This window comes from Prionailurus viverrinus, chromosome B2 (assembly GCF_022837055.1).
Source record: "Prionailurus viverrinus isolate Anna chromosome B2, UM_Priviv_1.0, whole genome shotgun sequence".
In the NCBI taxonomy this organism is placed as follows: domain Eukaryota; kingdom Metazoa; phylum Chordata; class Mammalia; order Carnivora; family Felidae; genus Prionailurus; species Prionailurus viverrinus.
The window spans coordinates 59307087-59326112 of NC_062565.1; the positions used below are offsets into that span (position 1 = coordinate 59307087).

At 34.0% G+C, this 19026-nt stretch overlaps 1 long non-coding RNA gene across 1 annotated transcript; it reads left to right on the plus strand.

The window, feature by feature from the left end:
• The first annotated feature begins 1375 nt into the window (after positions 1 to 1375).
• Positions 1376 to 7027, plus strand: LOC125165315 (uncharacterized). Its single transcript, XR_007152061.1, has 3 exons — positions 1376 to 1416; positions 4341 to 4406; positions 6947 to 7027. It is a non-coding gene; the product is annotated as an uncharacterized LOC125165315 (long non-coding RNA).
• Positions 7028 to 19026: the final 11999 nt, after the last annotated feature.

Consider the following 19026-nt stretch of genomic DNA (forward strand, 5'->3'; position numbering starts at 1 on the left):
AGAAAGAATTTAAATACCCTTTCATCATTTGTTGTTCTCAACCATAGGTTTTATTTAGTTTGAAGCTAAATTCTATAAATTTGTTTTACTGACTTATCAATTATAATTCATCCTGCAATTATTAATATTGTAGCAACATGAAAAATTAAAACTAGTCAAAACTTTTAATGGAATTATGTCATTTTGTAATAGTAACTATAAATTCAACACAGTACCTCTTGAAAAGATACATAAATTTTGATAATTTAAGCTCTTATGATGACAGGGAACTACTCGGTGTTAAGTCCCCAAACTATACAATCTGTTCCTTTGTCCCCAACCCATTCCCCAAAAATGCAGTACCTGTCTGATGCTAGGCTCTTGGTGCTACCTCTTGCCCATGATTTTACTCCTAACAATTTGGACATGATGATTCAAATCCATGCTTTTCCCGATGAATTACAATTTAATTTTCTGAAGCTGCTGTATAGCATAGGATTTCTTGAGTATTAAACCATTCCTATGCAACTCTACCTCAGAATCTTCCTCTGGACACTAATACACAGCTTATCCTCTTAAACCCTGCTGCTCAAAGACAAATCCAGTTTTATGCCTGAGGAAGGAAGTGCTCTTGATATTCTTTAGCAGATATTCCTGGACTAATAGAGCCTAAAATAATACTGGGCCCAATGATTTTATAGGAAGGAAGATATTAACTAAATCTAATTCAGAGAATTAAAGCTGCTGGAGAAATGAATAAAGCACTGCACCAAAGATGGCCAAGGGGACTAAAACAAGCTCCGGTCTCTGGCTTAGAGACCCCTCTTCCGGTTCTTCTGGCCCTGTTTGCCACATGCACAAAACCTTCCCCCACCCCTGCCCCCCCCCCCCCCGGAATATGGAGGCTGACAACGATAAATTACCCTTCCTGCTTCCTTTCAGGGCTCAGATCTTTGGCGAAACAGTCTCCTCTGAGCCCCCCCCCCCCCCCCCCGGGTGTTAAATAAATCTCCTATCCACCAAGATCTCAGAGTGTCCTTGGTTTTTCCGCCAGCGTTCCAGCCTGGTTCAGTAACAAAGCCACATTACAAAATGCCTTGGCAAGGGTTGGACATCCTGAGTGTTTCCATTATAAAATATTATAAAGTAATTCTACCTCACTTTGTTATGCTCTATACCATAATTTTGTTATGCTTTATATATTCCAAACTGCAGCCTGAGACCAGATCTGGCCCCCTGTATGTTTTGTTTGGTAAATAAAAGTTTTATCAGAGCACACACTTGTTCATTCATTTACTGTAGTCTATGTTTGCTTTGGTAACAAAGGCATAGTTCAGTGGTTCCTATGGACACCTACCTTATCTACCTTGCTCCCAGGGCTGTGTTCATGAGCATGTGGCCAGTACAGGATCTAGGACAGAAGGGCTTCCATTTGAGGTTTGATTCTCTATAATCACAGTCTTGAAATTCTTAAAAATTTTATCTTTGAATTACTGTTTTGTGGAGTCTGTTGGAATCTCAGAGAAGAACAAGGTGTTGACCTTCCCACCCAGGCTGGTGACACCAGAGTGAATTTAGCAAGGACTAGGCAGGGGTTTCTAACCCATCCTCATCCAGGCATGGAGAACTCACAGCCTTGGATTCCACATCCCTGGGAGTCACACTTTCAGTAACAGTTGGGGCAAAGGGCCTCTGGGTAGGGAAGCTCATTTCCTCACCTCTAGCAGAGGCCCAATATTTTCATTTTGCACTAAGCCCTATAAATTATGTAGACACACCTATTTTTCTCCTAAGATTGTCAAAAATATAGATCTGAATCTCAATGAAATCCTCCTGATCAGGAACAACTTCAGGCAAAAGTGGATCCAGATTCCAAGCTTAATAATCTCTATCTTCTTATTTTCCATAGCATCTCAAACTTACCCTACTTTTCTACTTTCTGTTGTCTTTTAAAAAGATTGTTTTTACCTGAAACCAATATTATGCTATATGTTAACTCACTAGGATTTAAAATAAAAATTTGAAAAAAAAGATTGTTTTTACATTTTGGGGGAACTTTTTAGGTGGCCCTAAGTAAAAGGGCCCTATCATTGTGAAAATTAAAACTCCACCAAATATAAATTTAAGAATTTGCATTGTTCTCTTAAGTCATTAAAACATTTTAACAGCTGATTTCTTTTTTAAATCATCTAGTAGTTATACATCACATAAAAAAAGTGGCTTGATGATTTATATTATCTTAAATAATTTTAATTACAATTTTCTTTTTAAATTCTATGTGAAGTATGAATGTAGTTCTTAACATTTAAAGGTCTACAGACTTTCTCATATATCCAGAATAAAACCATACACACAGATGATGCTGAAGAAATAGTCTGATATTTTCAATTCATTAATCACATTCAGACACATTCTATCTAGCAAGTTAATTTATTCAACACTCTAGACCAGATGGATAGAATCAAGGAGATTGTTAAGTGTCATATAAATTGGAACTTAGCATCTATCCCATAAGGGGGTCAAAACATTTTTTTTTAAAATTAATACATTTTCAAGCTGCAATGCTACTAATGTAATTATCTTTTGTATCTAAGTTTATTTATGTTCCAGAGAGAGACATAGCAGGGGAGGGACAGAGAGAGAGGGAGAGGGTAGGCTCTCTGCACTGTCAGCACGGAGCCCATTGTGGGACTGGAGCCCAAGAACAGTGAGATCATGAACTGAGCTGAAACCAAGAGTTGGGAGTTTTAACTGACTGAGCCACCTAGGCGTCCCATCTTTTTTATCTTACCTGATACTGAAAATAAAAGCAGTAACCAAAATCACTAAACATTTATATTCATGAAATATACACTAGCTAGGACTTCTGAGCCACAGATTATTTAACAGAGACAAAGACCACTCAAATGTAAGGTGCTTATATTAAGAAATGAAGGCAAATACTGAGGAAGTGGCACTAATAAAAAATATTTCTGATGAGGTTTTTTTAGGTGATGTTATACTCACAGGGTCCGGAACCAATGACCAAGAAAGAATTCTTGAAGATGTCTTTGGTGCAAAAAGATGATCTTATTAAAGCACAGAGAGAAGAACCCGGGCAGGAAGAGCTACCCCAGAACAATGAGGAGAGACTAGTTTTATACTATGGAGTTGGGGGAGGTAAAGTCCAGGGGAAGTTTCCAGTGAGATTTTCATATGCTAAAGAAGGCTCACAAGATATTGGAGGCCTTGCTATTGTCAAGCTAAGGCTGGTTTTCCCTCTAGCAAATCATTAGCATTAAGACAGTAGGGAGTTCCCGGAGAAACCTTTTACTCTGCCTGCCTCAAGTATTTGCCAATAGGCTGTAGGTTATAAGGAAATTTAATTTTATCTGTCATTTCCTTCTGCCTTTTTTTCCCACATCATTTCCACTAGTTTTTGTTTGTTTTAAACAATGAATTAAACAATTAAACAATAGACTGCTAGTCCTATCTTCCCCAAATGATTACCTGATAGGTATTTTTTTTTCTAACTGAACTCATCAGAAATAATATAGAAGTAGTATGAAAGGGATTCAATAATCACAGTTTAGAAATGTCATTGTTAGGCATTAAAAACATTGTTAGGCATAAAAAAACAAGGGAAATTCATTACTCTGAGGTTCTTTTCATGAGGTATTGGATAGATAATTTTGCTCTATGAAAAGAAACTTTAAAATAGTGCAGTGATGAATGGGAGGCCATTTAAAACAACAATTTGGACTAAGCTCAAGTCAATATTTTTGTCTAAAATGAGCTCTTAGAATTCAATGCTTTATATCTTGGAATTATATTAAACTATTAAGCAAAATCATAATAATGGAAAAAATAGTACACCTATAAGTTTTTGTTCCTGTTGATTTGATAAAAAATTACCTATTTCCTTCATGAATTAGATCTATGTTTAGAAATCTTGCTTTTAAAAGCAAATTAAAACAAAAAAACCCTAAGTACTGTAATCAGCATTTACAAGTAAGTTATGATGAATTATGTGTAGTTGATTTCTGTCAATGGATTAGCACAGGTGACACTCCCTGCTTTTAAGAAACTGAAAATGTCCTAATCTTACACTGATTTTTATATTTAGGTTATGCACAATATATTGTTATTAAAAACCCACATAAATCAATCAAAATACATAAAATTTTAGAAAAGTATATGTTGATGGAGAATACCTACCCTGTTCTCCCATATGTGACTCAGTATCGAAAGGGTAATCAATAATATTTCTGTCTCCTACCAGGAATTATTTTCTTATATCCTTATCATTGCATTTTTGAACGTGAAATTCAACAATCCCTTTACCAAACTTAAACCTCTTAACTCCCTTCTTTATTTCTCAGACCACCTAAAATTAGCCAAGATGCCCCTACTTCCTTTGGGAATCCTTCTGTAACTCATTTGTTTGGGTGAGTGATTTTCCTGCATGTTCCCTGTATTATAGTTCCCATAGCTTTGCCACATGATGTCATATTTGCCTGTTGATCCATCTGTCTTCCTTAGTAATTACTATGTTCTTTTTGTCTTCTCTGTTCTATTCACCCATTTTTCTCTCTAGCACTTAGCACCATAACTAGCCAGCCTATTGGTGTTACTCAATTACTTGTTGAACAAATATATGAAGTCCCTCATTAAAACAGCAATCTTCTATCTGAAAGATTATCAAGTGGTTAAGAGTTGACTGTTTTCTATTCATAAAATGGTATAAAGGCTAAATACAGAAAGCAATAGGTAGCTGGAAAGAAACAGAGGACATTAAAGACAACTCAGAAAGCACTACAGCCAAACTTAGAAACATTTCAGTTTTGTCCAGCGTTAGTACTAATCTTGGCAAATATGTCACATTAAATCTCTCTAATTTGCACACTTATGCATTAATATGTTGTTTACCATTTCTGCTTTATCCTAAAAAAATTTTGATTTGTAACTTTGCAAAAAATAAAAAGAGTGAATTCAAATTGCATCTAGTGTAATTATATTCCAAAGACTGGTACAAAGCAAATTTCAGAGCACCAGCCCAAGATAGTCATCAGACAATAGAATTTGATGGTTATAGTCACTATCTATCAAAAGTAATAAAAGTAATTTCTGACTGAATAGTAAAATTTATGTTTTCATTATCTTTATGGTACACCTAAAATGACCATGAAATAAACTAATTCATTCTACTTTATGGAATAAACTGAATTTATTTCACACACCATCACTAGCAATTCCACTTTAATAGATTTATAAATTGCCAAATAACATTCCTGAAAATGTATTCAGAAATAAATTTACCACCTAAGGTTTTATTTCTCTTATCTTGTCATGCCTATTATTGCTTAAATGTTTTATTTGTCTGTTTATTTTGTAAAAGGCTTTAATAATATATTAATCTATATCAATTAGTAATATATTTTATATTCTCATAAGTCATTCAAAAAGAAATGTTTATATATTTAATTTTCACTTTAGTTAAAACTACTATTTCTATTAAAAGGACCTACATTATAATTTAAAGTAATTAAACTTTGAACTTGTGATTATCTACAGAAGCTGTTCAAATAGTTTCCATTTGATCTTAAAATATTAATATTATATTGTTGCCTTGCCAACTTTTATTAAATTGATAACTTTCATATTTTTATCATAATTTTGTGTGAATCAAGGTCATTTTGGAGCTCTGAGCTTAGCAATACAATAATGAAGAGTCACATGTAGCTATGAGCATAGTTCAAATTGAAATGCACAATAAGTGTAAAAAACAAAAAATTTTGAAGACAATAAAAAAGAAAGAATTAATGTGAAATATCACACTAATAATGGAATGAAAACATTTCTGATATTAAATTAAATCAAATGTTAAAGTTAATTTTTCCTACATCTTTTTACTTAATGTGGATACTAGAAAGTTTGATATATGGCTTGTATTTGTGATTAATGTAAAAAATATTGTATTTCAATTGGACAATATTGTTTATGCTTTGCTCGGTGGCCCTTCTGAACACTAAATCATGAACTATTTTCTTTTTTCACCTGAAAAAGACTATTTTTTTACATGCCATTGCACTTCATTTGTACAAACCTTAAATACTTGGACTCTTAAAGTCAGCCTTACACCCCACTACTTGACGTGAGGAGGTGAACTGCTGACTGCATGTGTCTGCATGTGCACATGTATGTGACAGAATTTTGAAGGTTTAATGTGTCAATCATCATTTAGTTTTATTACATGAGCCGTCTCAACATAATCTAACAAAGCCCATTATCGTTCCTATTTTACAGACAGAGAAAGAATTTGAGGAAGATTAGGTAACTTGTCCAAGCTACATTTTTCTCAGAAAACTTTTTGCTTTTAATTGAGAAAATCTTTATATTGCAATATTGCAATATTATAATAAAATAGCCATTTTCTGAAAAAAAAGTCTTAGTAATATAAATCCTTTTGGCATTATGCATTTTAATATTGTCAAAATTTCCTTTTAATCTCTCTAATTTAATCAGATATTTCTTAACTATTTTGGCACATTATCACTTGGGGCTACTGCTATTTGGATCGTTTCTATTCTTATTCTATGTTTATATGGATTCTGTATAGCTTATTAAATGTAAATCATTAGAGTGTTTTAAATGTGTGTCTAATAAGATATGGAAAAGGTGATTTGGATAATGTAAGCAAAATACAAACAGTACATTTTACTATTGTAATAATATGTGGTAACAATAAATGCCATGTATCTGTCTTCTATACTCCAAGACCTGTTTTGAAATTAATCCAAAGAGAGCTTAGTTGCTAAAAACATATGAATAGAACAGTTCTCATTATGAATAGAACAGTTCTTATTATGATAAATGATGAGGTCTCAAAATACGTTATAACAAAAATAAACCTAACTTCAAATTTAGCACAAAGAAGAAAGGGGTTGAAAGAGAACTGAAAGAGATTATCTTTCTATTTGACCAAAAGATGCACTTCCTAGTCATTCTTCTTGAAAATGCACCAGGCTCCCCTGTGTTCGAAGAACACATGAAAGAGAATTCTAGCGATGTCAGATCTAGGTGAGTCTACTACTGTGTTTTTTTCCATACTCTAGAAAAGCCAAATTCCCTCATTTATAGTAGAGTTGGGTGAAATGGAAGATTTTTAAGAATCCTCCAATTTTACAAATGTCATAGTTCTTCAAAGTCTGTTAAGGAACATCAAAAACTAATATTAAGCAAAGTCCAGGATACTTGAAATAGAATAAAGGAGAATGGAGTAATAAATTAAAAACCTAGACATAAAAACAGTATTTTCCCTTTCCAGCCACTCCCCAAAGATTTTCCATTGAACTACTGGATCACATTTTCTATGGATATAAAAATGATGGCCACATTTTCACTCCAAGACTAGGCTATAAGGCATTTTTTTTTGCATGTACATTAATATCTCATCCCCAATTAGAGGAAGAACTCAATTACATATGACTAGTGACTAAGCAAATTAGAGTGCTATGGTTTTAATATGTTTTATACAATCAAATAAAGTATACATTTGAGAAATTTAAACACCATGTGTAATTGCTTTGTGAAATTTATCTCCACATACTTTGATAGACAATAAAATAGTTTTATAGTTTTTTCAATAATTGTTTCCAATTTTTGAATTTATGGTACCCCAAATTACTTTGTGTCTATTTTTTAAATGTAATTTTAGCTTGTACTTTTGAGTTACATTGATTTAAATCATGTAACTCTTGGGGCGCCTGGGTGGCGCAGTCGGTTAAGCGTCCGACTTCAGCCAGGTCACGATCTCGCGGTCCGTGAGTTCGAGCCCCGCGTCGGGCTCTGGGCTGATGGCTCAGAGCCTGGAGCCTGTTTCCGATTCTGTGTCTCCCTCTCTCTCTGCCCCTCCCCCGTTCATGCTCTGTCTCTCTCTGTCCCAAAAATAAATAAACGTTGAAAAAAAAAATTAAAAAAAAAATAAAGTAAATCATGTAACTCTTTGTATCCTTTAAATTTTAAAATCCATTTTTCTTCACTAAAACATTTCAAACACTGCGATGGCATTTTATCAAATAACATCAAAGAATGCATTTCGATTTTATGTTTTACCAAATTATTTATAATGAAAATATCCTACATTATATATAAAGTTAGGAAAAACTTTGACAGATAAACTGTAATCTGTATTCAGTGTAATTCATCCTAAGATATTATCAATCACAACCATAACACTTTTGATAATCACAAGAAATTCGTAACATATATATGTTTGTAGGAACCAGACAAGACGTTTGATTCTTCTTTGTGTCCATGGTTTTATAATTTCCACTTAGGCATATGTATGTATTTAAACAAAGCATTTTACCCACTGGATAGAGGATACTGCTCAACATTCACTGAAAGTTATAATTCTTTATCTCTTTCACATTTCTGAGCTCAAGAGTCTGTAAACCTACAACATTATGGCAAAGGGTATAAAAGGAATATATTCATAGGGTCTCCTATCCATTTCTTTCTGATATGGGGGTTGTACACTTGTTACTGTATTTTCCAAAGCTTTCAGGTGATTCTAAGTGCAGCAAGATTCTAGAGGCAGAGGTCCAACATGGTATCCAAGCCTGAAGAATCTTCTTAGACTTTGTGTTTATTGTTATTATTATTATTATTATTATTATTGTCTCTTATTTTGACTGTTACTAACAGACAATTCAAAACAGCCTAAGTGTCTTTACTGTGGGATTCACTGTTAGTCTTGCAGATAATATTAATCAAAAAGATTTGAGCAAGGCCTACAGCATCAATATTACTTTCTGTTCTGGTCATTGGATCACCTTCTGCCACCTTCAGATGAATTTTCCTACAGGCAAGTTGGGGCCAACAGGCAGCTTAGATTCCTACCCACAGGCAAAGGTCATTTACAACTGTCTATTGGACATTCATGGAAAATGTATTATTAACAATGAATGGTCTGTAACCCAAAGTTTGCATAGGCAAACTATTACCATTCACCAATAAACCTTTAATGTTCCCAATTAACTAAAGACATTTCTTGATTTACCATTTTATTCCTTCATAGTTCCTTCCTTTATCAGTTTATCAGTTTATTCCTAAAGTATCTCTAGTATGTTCCCCTTTCCCTATTTTATTTGCACTGAATTCATATCTTCATTGTCTCTTACATACTTGATTATCCAGATATTACTTCCCAGCTGTACCATGTGTCTTGTTTTGTATTTCTAAAAAAAATGATGGTATGTATTAAATGATTATGGTTTTGATATGCTCAAAAATTAATGTAATTTTTAAGTTTCAATATTCACAATATCTTGGAAATCACTTACCTTTCAAATATTTAATCTAATAAGAAACTTTAGTTGGAATCTTGGAACTGTGTGGGGTTATGAATAGCTTTCAAAATAATTTTGGAGGTTAGAAATGCAGAAACAATTGAAGATCTGTACCCTAATTCTCTTTTAAGTCTATGAAAATGCATGTTTTTATAATCTTGAAAGTGCTAATTCATACCATAAATATTACTTACTTTTTTGTATTATTTTAACAATTGTATTGAGATATAATTCACATACCATGAAATTCACCCTTTTGAAGTATACAATTCAGTGGTTTTAAAACCATTAAACCATGGATTGCAAGTAACTTGTTCAGCAAGTGTTCTCCAAGACAAGCAAATATTTCTAATAAATTTTAACTTGATAAACAAGTGATGTCTTGCAATATGAGTAGTATGTGATGCTGAATTCACATGATCACAACTGAGCCAATGGTTCTTGAAATCTGCTTTGATACACAAGTGCTTTGGATTACAAGCATGTTTCTAGAATGAATTATGCTCCAAAACCAAGGTTTTATTATATATCACAGTGTTGTGCAAACATCACCACTATTTAATTCCAAATCAGTTTCATCACCCTAAAATCATTCTATTATTTCTGACTGATACTATCAAAATAAAGCAGAAAGTTCTCAATTCTGGTCAATGTACCTTGCTTCAACTAAGCGTTAGTATTCGGAATTTTATATAATGTGTTTGATACCATTTTCATCAGTAAATAATTTCTCAAATTACTTATTAAAATAGCCATGCAAAATAGAATATTTTTACATAAAACTTTATGTTAACCTGGTTTTCTCACCAAATTCTCTTGTATTTATTTTCCACTCTTTTCTGAGCCACATTAAATCCTTTAAGAAAATATACAAAAATAATTATACACATCTGTCTGCATGCTTATTTGAGACAAGAGAATTATTAGTCTATTAATTGACCACTGATTTCCCTTGGAAGAAGCTATCTTTGTTCAATAGATCATTTCTTTAACATTTTGTATTTATAACAAGTTCTCAGTGCATATCAGACATGAACAGGTGATGTGAAACTGAGATAGCAATAGAAGAGAAAATATTGAATCAGAATAAGGCAGCCTGACAGGAAATTCTACAGTAGAGTAAAAAATGTCCCATTGGGAGTCATAGTCAAAGAGTTCAAAGAGGAAGAGCTAATATATTTTGTTACCTGTAACATATTGCAGTACATCCCATACTATTGTCTAAAATTCTTACTGAATGTAAAGGCAAAATGAAAAGAATGAAAGAACTGAAAGAACTGATATATTAGAATATCCAAAATTATGTAAATAATAGGATTCCTAAACTAAGTACATTATACTTCCTCACATCCCTATAGAAAGACTATTGCAATCAAATATTTCATTGAGGTGTTCAATTTCTTCATATATATGGTTGAAGTTTGAGGCTATTTTATTTTAAATTCCAAGGGACAGAGTACCCTCAGCAGATACGACGACTTAAAGCATAATTTGACTGAAATGAGATGGAATAAATACTATGTTAATTAAGTTACTCTTATTTCTATAGTCAGTTGTAAAAGTTTCCTTTGGTAACTGTTAAAAATAAATGTGTTGTGATTTTAACAATCCTCTGCATGAAGTAGAGTTTAAATACTTATCTTTGTAAAAATGTGGTATTAATTGGCTAAGATTGCCAAGGCAATTATAATATCTGTGGGTGGTTTAAAGCTTATGCTGATCATTGATGCTTCATCAAGCTTAATAAAATGATACTGGTTTTTGTTTGTTTTGTTTGTTTGTTTGCTGTTGTTTTTCCCTGAATGGATTCTAAGCAAATGAACCATGCAGTATCACTATTTCGGCACACTTATGAAATACTTATGAATGTGTTACAATGTTAGTTTTGGAAGGACTTAAATGTCCTTTAATCCACTTCATTTTATTGATAAAGAAATTGTGGTCTGGAGAATTTGAATAACTTGTTCAAGCATTACTATAACAAGCCCCAGCTGGTGAGAGGGAATTGAATTTATGTCCCTAGCTTCCTGGTTTAATCCATACTCCTTTCATCACAAAATACTGCCTAAGATTCAGTGAAAAAAATACTAGTAGTTCATTACTAACTTTAACATTGGACAGAATTGAATCAAAATAATATTGTAATAATCTTATTTGGAAAAAGCTTTGTATCTCACAAACTCAATGGAATATCCAATAAGTATCTATTAGTTCATTCACTAAATATATATAGTTAAATTATAGAATATTTGTAGAAGAAAATTTATTTGATAATTATGAATATTTCAATTTTTCAATAAATAATGATGAAAATGTCACCTACATTTTCATGTACGATTCAAAATTTATTTCTTTTTTTTTCATTTTTTTAATGTTTATTTTATTTTGCGAGTGGGAGCATGCGCATGAGCGGGGAGGGGCAGAGTGAAGGAGGGAGGTAGAGAATCCCAAGCAGGCTCCACACTGTCAGCACAGAGCCTGATGCAGGGCTCGATCTAATGAATCATGAGATCATGAACTCAGTCAAAAACTAAGAGTCGGTCACTTAACCAACTGAGCCAACCAGGTGCTCCCAACATTTCTTTCTTTTTTTTTTTTTTTTTTAACATTTATTTATTTTTGAGACAGAGAGAGACAGAGCATGAATGGGGGGAGGGCCAGAGAGAGAGGGAGACACAGAATCTGAAGCAGGCTCCAGGCTCTGAGCTGTCGGCACAGAGCCTGATGCGGGGCTCGAACTCACGGACCATGAGATCGTGACCTGAGCGAAGTCGGACGCTCAACCGACTGAGCCACCCAGGCGCCCCCCAACATTTATTTCTTATAGGAAATCACTCAATTTTAGTAACACATCATAAAGCACAGTATCTCTTTTTTAAATATGCAACAAAATGAAGACTATCTCAAAAAGTTAATTTCCTCTAAAGAAAATCTTATTTTCAAATTGATGTACATGATAACAGTGTCCATGAGGAATATGGAAATTAAGTTAATCAATACGTACCATCTAAAATTGTGAATCAGATTCAAGGTTGACAAATTAGAAAGAAAAGAGAGAAAGGGAGACAAATTAGAAAGAACAGAGAGAAAGGGAGACCAGAATCTGAAGCAGGCTCCAGGCTCTGAGCTGTCAGCACAGAGCCCAATGTGGGCCCTAAGTCACAAGCCTTAAGATTATGATCTGAGCCAAAGTTGGATGCTTAACTGACTGAGCCACTCAGGCACCCTAAAAGACCAGACTATTTTAAAAATGACCTCCAGGGGGCGCCTGGGTGGCTCAGTTGGTTAAGGGTGGGACTTCAGCTCAAGTCACGATCTCACGGTCTGTGAGTTCGAGCCCTGAATCGGGCTCTGGGCTGATGGCTCAGAGCCTGGAGCCTGCTTCTGATTCTGTGTCTCCCTCTCTCTCTGCCCCTCCCCCATTCATGCTCTGTCTCTCTCTGTCTCAAAAATAAATAAACGTTAAAAAAAATTTAAAAATATTAAAAAAAAAATGACCTCCAGGTTTTAGGTTATTATAGACTTGCTCTATAAGCTTAAGAAACTACTTAAGCTATTGGGGTTTAAATTTGATCATCCCTCAAAAGAGAATTACACATAATGATTCCAGAGTTTCCTTATTTATTAAGTTTATATGATTTAATATTTTAAGAGATCATATCCACAGATTTAGTTTAGAAATGAACAAAAAGTACAAAATGACAGAATGGGTGCATTTTTACAAATCTTGTACAAAGTTAGTTTAACATTGATTAAATAATGATTTAGCATACATTTTTTATAATGGCAAACCATACAAAATAAAGTTCATCATTTTTATGCCTCTTATTTGCCTGTTTTTGTTTTTACTCCCTTCACCCATTTCTCCCACCACTCAACCTTGCCCCTGGCAACCACTGATTTGTTCTTCGTATCCATGAGCTGGGTTTCTTTGCTTTGTTTTATTTTTTATTTTTTATTTTTTTGTTTTTGTCTGGTGGGATTTTTTAAGATTTCACATATATGAGAGACCATATGGTATTTGTCTTTTCTGATTTACTTCATTTACACTCAAGATCCATCCATGTTGTTGCAAATGGCAAAATGTCATTACTTTTTATGGTATATTTTTCATTATATATATCTACCACAATTTATCTATTCATCCACTGATGAGTACCTAGGCTGTTTCTATCTCTCAGGCATTGTAAACATGCTGCAATGAAAATGAGGATGTGTATATTATTTCAAGTTAGTAATTTCATTTCTTCAGATAAATACCCAGAAATGGAATTGCTAGATCATATGACAGTTCTCTTTTTAATTTAACTGAGGAAGCTACACATTGATTTCCGTAGTGTCTGTACCAACTCTCTTCCCACCAACAGCACACAAATGTTCCCTTTTCTCCACATCCTCACAATCTGTTCTTCCTTCTCTAGTTCTTTTAGGTATAAAGTTAGACTGTTTATCTGATAACTTGTTTCTTGAGGTAGGCATTTATCACTATGAAACCCCCACCCTCTTAAAACCGTTATTGCTGCATCCAAAATTTTTTGGTATGTTACATTTCCAATTTTTTTTGACTCAACGCTATTTTCTTTTGATTTCTTCTTTAACCCATTGCTTATCCAGTAACATGTTGTTTAAGCTCCATATATTTGTGCATTTTCTAGTTTCCTTTATGTAATTAATTTCTAGTTTCATACCACTGTGGTTGGCAAAATGCTTGATATGATTTCAGTTCTCTTAAATTTTATTAGTATTTACTCTGTGATCTAACATATGATCCATCCACGAAAATATTTGTTGTGTACTTTAGAAGAATGTACATTCTTCTGGTTTTTGATGGAATGTTCTGTATATGAACATGTAACACCCAATTAATTTTTTTTTTACTTTTCAAAAAAAATATTCATTTATTTTTGAATAGAGAGACAGAAAGATAGGGAGACAGAGAATCCCAAGCAGGCTTCGTGCTGTCAGCGCAGAGCCTGATGTAGGGCTTGAACCCATGAAGTGTGAGATTATGACCTGAGCTGAAATCAAAAGTCACACGCTTAAGTGACTGAGCAACCCAGGTGCCCCCCTCATCCAACTTTGTCTCTTATTACACTTTCTTTTTTTTTAATGTTTTATTTATTTTTGAGACAGAGAGACAGAGCATGAGCAGGGGAGGGGCAGAGAGAGAGGGAGACACAGAATCCGAAGCAGGCTCCGGGCTCTGAGATTCAGCGCAGAGCCCAATGCGGGGCTCGAACTCACAGACCGTGAGATCATGACCTGAGCCGACGTCGGACGTTCAACTGACTGAGCCACGCAGGCGCCCCAACTCTTTCTTATAGTATTTGTTTTAGAGTCATTTTGCCTGCTGTAAGTAGAGCTACTCCAGCATTATCTATTTTTTTCTTTTTTCTTTTTTTTTTTTTATTTCCATTTGCATGGAACATCTTTTCCTATCCATTCACTTTCAGTCTCTCTATGTCCTGTATCTAAAATGAGTTCCTTGTTGTCAGCTCATAGATGCATCCTGTTTTTCATCCATTCAGCCACTCTATGCCTTTTGATTGGAGAATTTAGTAAATAAATACTAAATAAGGTGAAGGGATAGACATTATAAAATTTAAATAGATGTTTCTTAAATATATGTATATGGATTAGCCAATATCCATTTAAACTTTATAGTTGGTATGGAAAAAGACAATTAATAACTGTTAATAAAATTATGCACCATTTTGGGGCACCTGGGTTACTGAGTCAGTTGAGCATCCAACTCGATTTCAGTTCAGGTCATGATCCCAGGGTTGTGGGATTGAGCCTTGCATCGGGCTCCATGCTGAGTGTGGAGCCTGCTTGAGATTCTCTCTCTCTTTCTCTCTCTTTCTCTAAAATAAAATTAAAAAAAAAATACATGCACCATTTTGAATAAGGCCAAAGGATAACTGCATGTCTTCCTATATTCTACTGAAACATTGCTTGTTTAAAGGACCATTTAAGTTTCTGACAGACATATTTTTGTTTGACTTTGATATTTTCTAAACCTCAGACTCAGTGAAGTTTTTAGCTTCTAGATTTGGAACCAATAAAATGAATTTTATTCAGTAAAAAAGACACCACGGTGGTGGTTAAATGTTTAAGGGGTGGCTTTAACCAGCCTCTTATCTAATGTAGTCATCTTATTCTAATACTTTTTTTGAATACTTCCATCAATTTCTGGTTCTTCAAATGATATCTGAACTACCTAACTGGTTCCGTCATGAATGAAGGAATGGAATAAACTCTTTGACAAATTAATGTTTTAAATTTTTGAATATTTATGCTTTGGAAAAATACAGAAGACAACAATAATGACAACAACAAAGTTGAGCATGATCTTTCAATGGCAAAATTGTGGGGGCTAATTTCTATGTGGTCATATCTTCTAAGTTGCTTTTATTTTACAAGTGGCTCATCCACTTTTTATTTTCTAAGGAAAGAGGTTGAGAAATGGTTTTGTGTTTGTCAGACTGTCTTTTTTCATTGTTGATCATATTTCTTAAGTTTGCAAAGCTTACTTGTAATTCATCTCAAGAATACTGGACTGAAGAATTAGAGACAAATGTATGAATATAAAATATTGGCATTGGATGTTGGAGGACAAAGACGTTCAAGAGAGGCAAAAAGAGTCAGGAATGGAACCTAGATTCAAATATTCTAAAGTTCAAAAATCATCCCAACTTCAATGCATGGTATGTTTTAGTCTCAAAAAACAAACAAACAAACAAACAAACAAACAAACAAACACCAAAAACGAAAAGTTGTTTTCTGTTAGGAAAAAACTAAACGGGATTTAAGAGGATGGATTTTCTTTTCCAACTCTGCATACATACTCAAAATTATTGAACAATTTCCCTACCAGCTAAATGAAGTAGGCAACAAATGAGCAGAATCTAGACCTCTCTTAAAAGTGGCAATGAATTGGCATGAGGCTTTATAAATGACCTATGCAGAAAGCATGCTAAATTATGCTTGGCAAATAGTTTTTCCATACCCCTCAATGATTTACTAGGGCCTTTTTTGGGAACTCATCAGCAAGTCATTTTAAAGTTATCATGCTGTGATTAACTGCTGTGCCACTTCTCCCCTCAAAATTCATGAAAAATGCAGACTTACTACCTATTATACCCATTGTATGAGCTTTACAACTGATTTTATCATGATCTCTCATGCTGGGTTTATAGATTGCTTGAGCTAGGGGTGAGAGCTCCTGCTGATACTGTCACAGAGCAATCTAGTCAGGTTCTTCTAAGTGGATCTGTTAAGACAGTCAACAAGTAATAGCTGTTAACTTTGAAGATAAACAGAGATGGACTCTTTCATTTAATATATCTAGAAACGGAAGCTGAAAAATAAGGTCTTGAGCATGATAGAGAAGAGTTCTGTTTGTTTTGTTTTCTTTCCCTTCCTATTATTGTTTAGATTGCCACTGGAAACTTAAGCCTCAGAAGTCTATAGAAGTCATTTTCTTTTAATATAAATGTCTTTAATAGATTACTAGAAGATAATTGAAGATGGTTTGGATGTATTTTTCTTGGTTTCTTTGTTTATATTCTGAAAGAAATTTACTTTGGAGACAATATATTTTAAAGACCTAATTACACATATACAGTTCATTCTCAGTCACCGTAGTCATGTTCTATAAAATTGCCACAAACACTGAATTAATAAATACTGAAACTCATTCTTGGTGGGGATTTTATGTAAATATTATAAAGATTGAACATCCTAGATTATAAACAGAGTATAGATTATAAATCTTAAAAATATCTCATCCTGTTAGATTCTAATTTCTTTATTTTAAAAAGAGAAAATGATTTCAGAAAAGTTAAACTGCCTGAGGCTGCCCCACTAAGAGGTACCACATTTGGGATTCAGACCCTATCCAGTAGCCCCAATCAGAGCTCCTTGCACTACACAGAGCTGCTACCTACTATATGTCTCTCCTCTAGTTATCTCTGCATGAGAGCTGAAACGAGAAGGCAGAGTGTGAACCTTGCTCTGTTTCAGCTGAGAACATGCATGTAGGTCTGTTCAATTATTTCATTGCTCTCCCTGTACATCTCTGCAAATGACTATGAAGCACCACAAGTATTTATTTTGGGTTACAAATAAACTTTAGCAAGTAGGTGAATTTGCAAATGAGGAATCTGCAAATAATGAGAACCAACTATTGTTTGTCTAGATGGAGCAGAAAAAAATATACACACACTAATAGCAGCAACACTGAAATTGCATCATTTCCCTTCCTAGAATGTGAGTTACCTAAGCTCAGGGAAGATGCCATATAGAATCTTTGTATACAGTGCCTATCACAGGGATGGCTGGATTCTGTAATTCAATTTAAAATTCTGAAGCAAAGACAGTGGGGTGTGTGTGTGTGTGTGTGTGTGTGTGAGAGAGAGAGAGAGAGAGAGAGAGAGAGAGAGAGAGAGAGAAAGAAAGGAAGAGAGAGAGAGAAAGAGAAAGAGAGAGAGAGAGAGAGAGAGAGAGAGAGAGAAGGTGAGAGAGAGAGAAAGACAGTTTTACTCTACATTATATGGAAATATGGAAATGCTGTAATTGAGAATACAAAATCCAAGGTAATTGAGAATACAAAATCCAAGGCCTGGAACTGACTCTCTCCTTCCATGACCATATGCCCTAGAAAACAGCTCACAGATTCACAAGCAAATGTAAGTTCCTGAAATGACTCTCTCAAAGACCCTTGTGAAAAGCAGTCTCCCTCACCTCCTAATGCCTTTGCTTTGTATGCCCCTTAGATAGCTCAAAGGTTACCAAAACCTTGCTTTTTTTTGGTTTGAATTGATGAATCTGGCCTTTGGGAATCCTGAAGCACTTCACTGTGGACCCTAATCAATATCTATGCTTCAGGTCCTGCCATGTTCTTTCTGGTTGCACCCTGCCTTGACCTCCCTGTGTGGCCCCTCAAGGCCTGCTTTGTGCATACTCTGGGACCTGTGAGTAAAAAGCCTCCATTTCAGTTATCCTTGTGGCCCTTTGCTGCATGAGGTCTCATCATATCATTGTCTCAATGTCCTATATTCAAGGATTCTACTTAACAAATGTTAATTTAACAAAGTCAAAATATTCCATTTGATAGTTTTGGCACGTTTGTCAAAAATTAATTGACCATAAAAATAATCTTGAAACCAGATAATGTAAGACTTAACACTTCACTATTATTTTTTAAAGTTTTTATATCTATTCCAAGTTTTTTTTTAATCATATAAATTTGGAATGTTTATCAATGTCTTAAAAAATGCCTTGAAATTCAGACAGGGGTTCCATATAGATCAATCTGGGGAGAATTGGTATATAAAGAATTTGAGTATTCCAATCCATATACATGGTATATGTCCACATTAATTGAAGTTTTTTTTTAATTTCTCTATGCAATGTTATATAGTTTTCAGTGAAGAGACCTTTGCCTTTTTTGATTAGTTTACTCTTTTGTTTGTTAATACTGATGTAAATATATTTTTGCATGCTACTCAAATCTTATTTGACCCTATCTATAAAACAAAAACAAATAAAAGTAATGTTTGGATAAACAAATTAATAAGCCTATCATAAAAATATTTGTTATAGAAACTAGGAAAAAAGGCAGCTGGTGGTAAAACACTATCACACTGATACATGTAGAAATATTTTAATGACTTTAAGCTGTCATATTTATATTTAATGTTATTGTAAATAG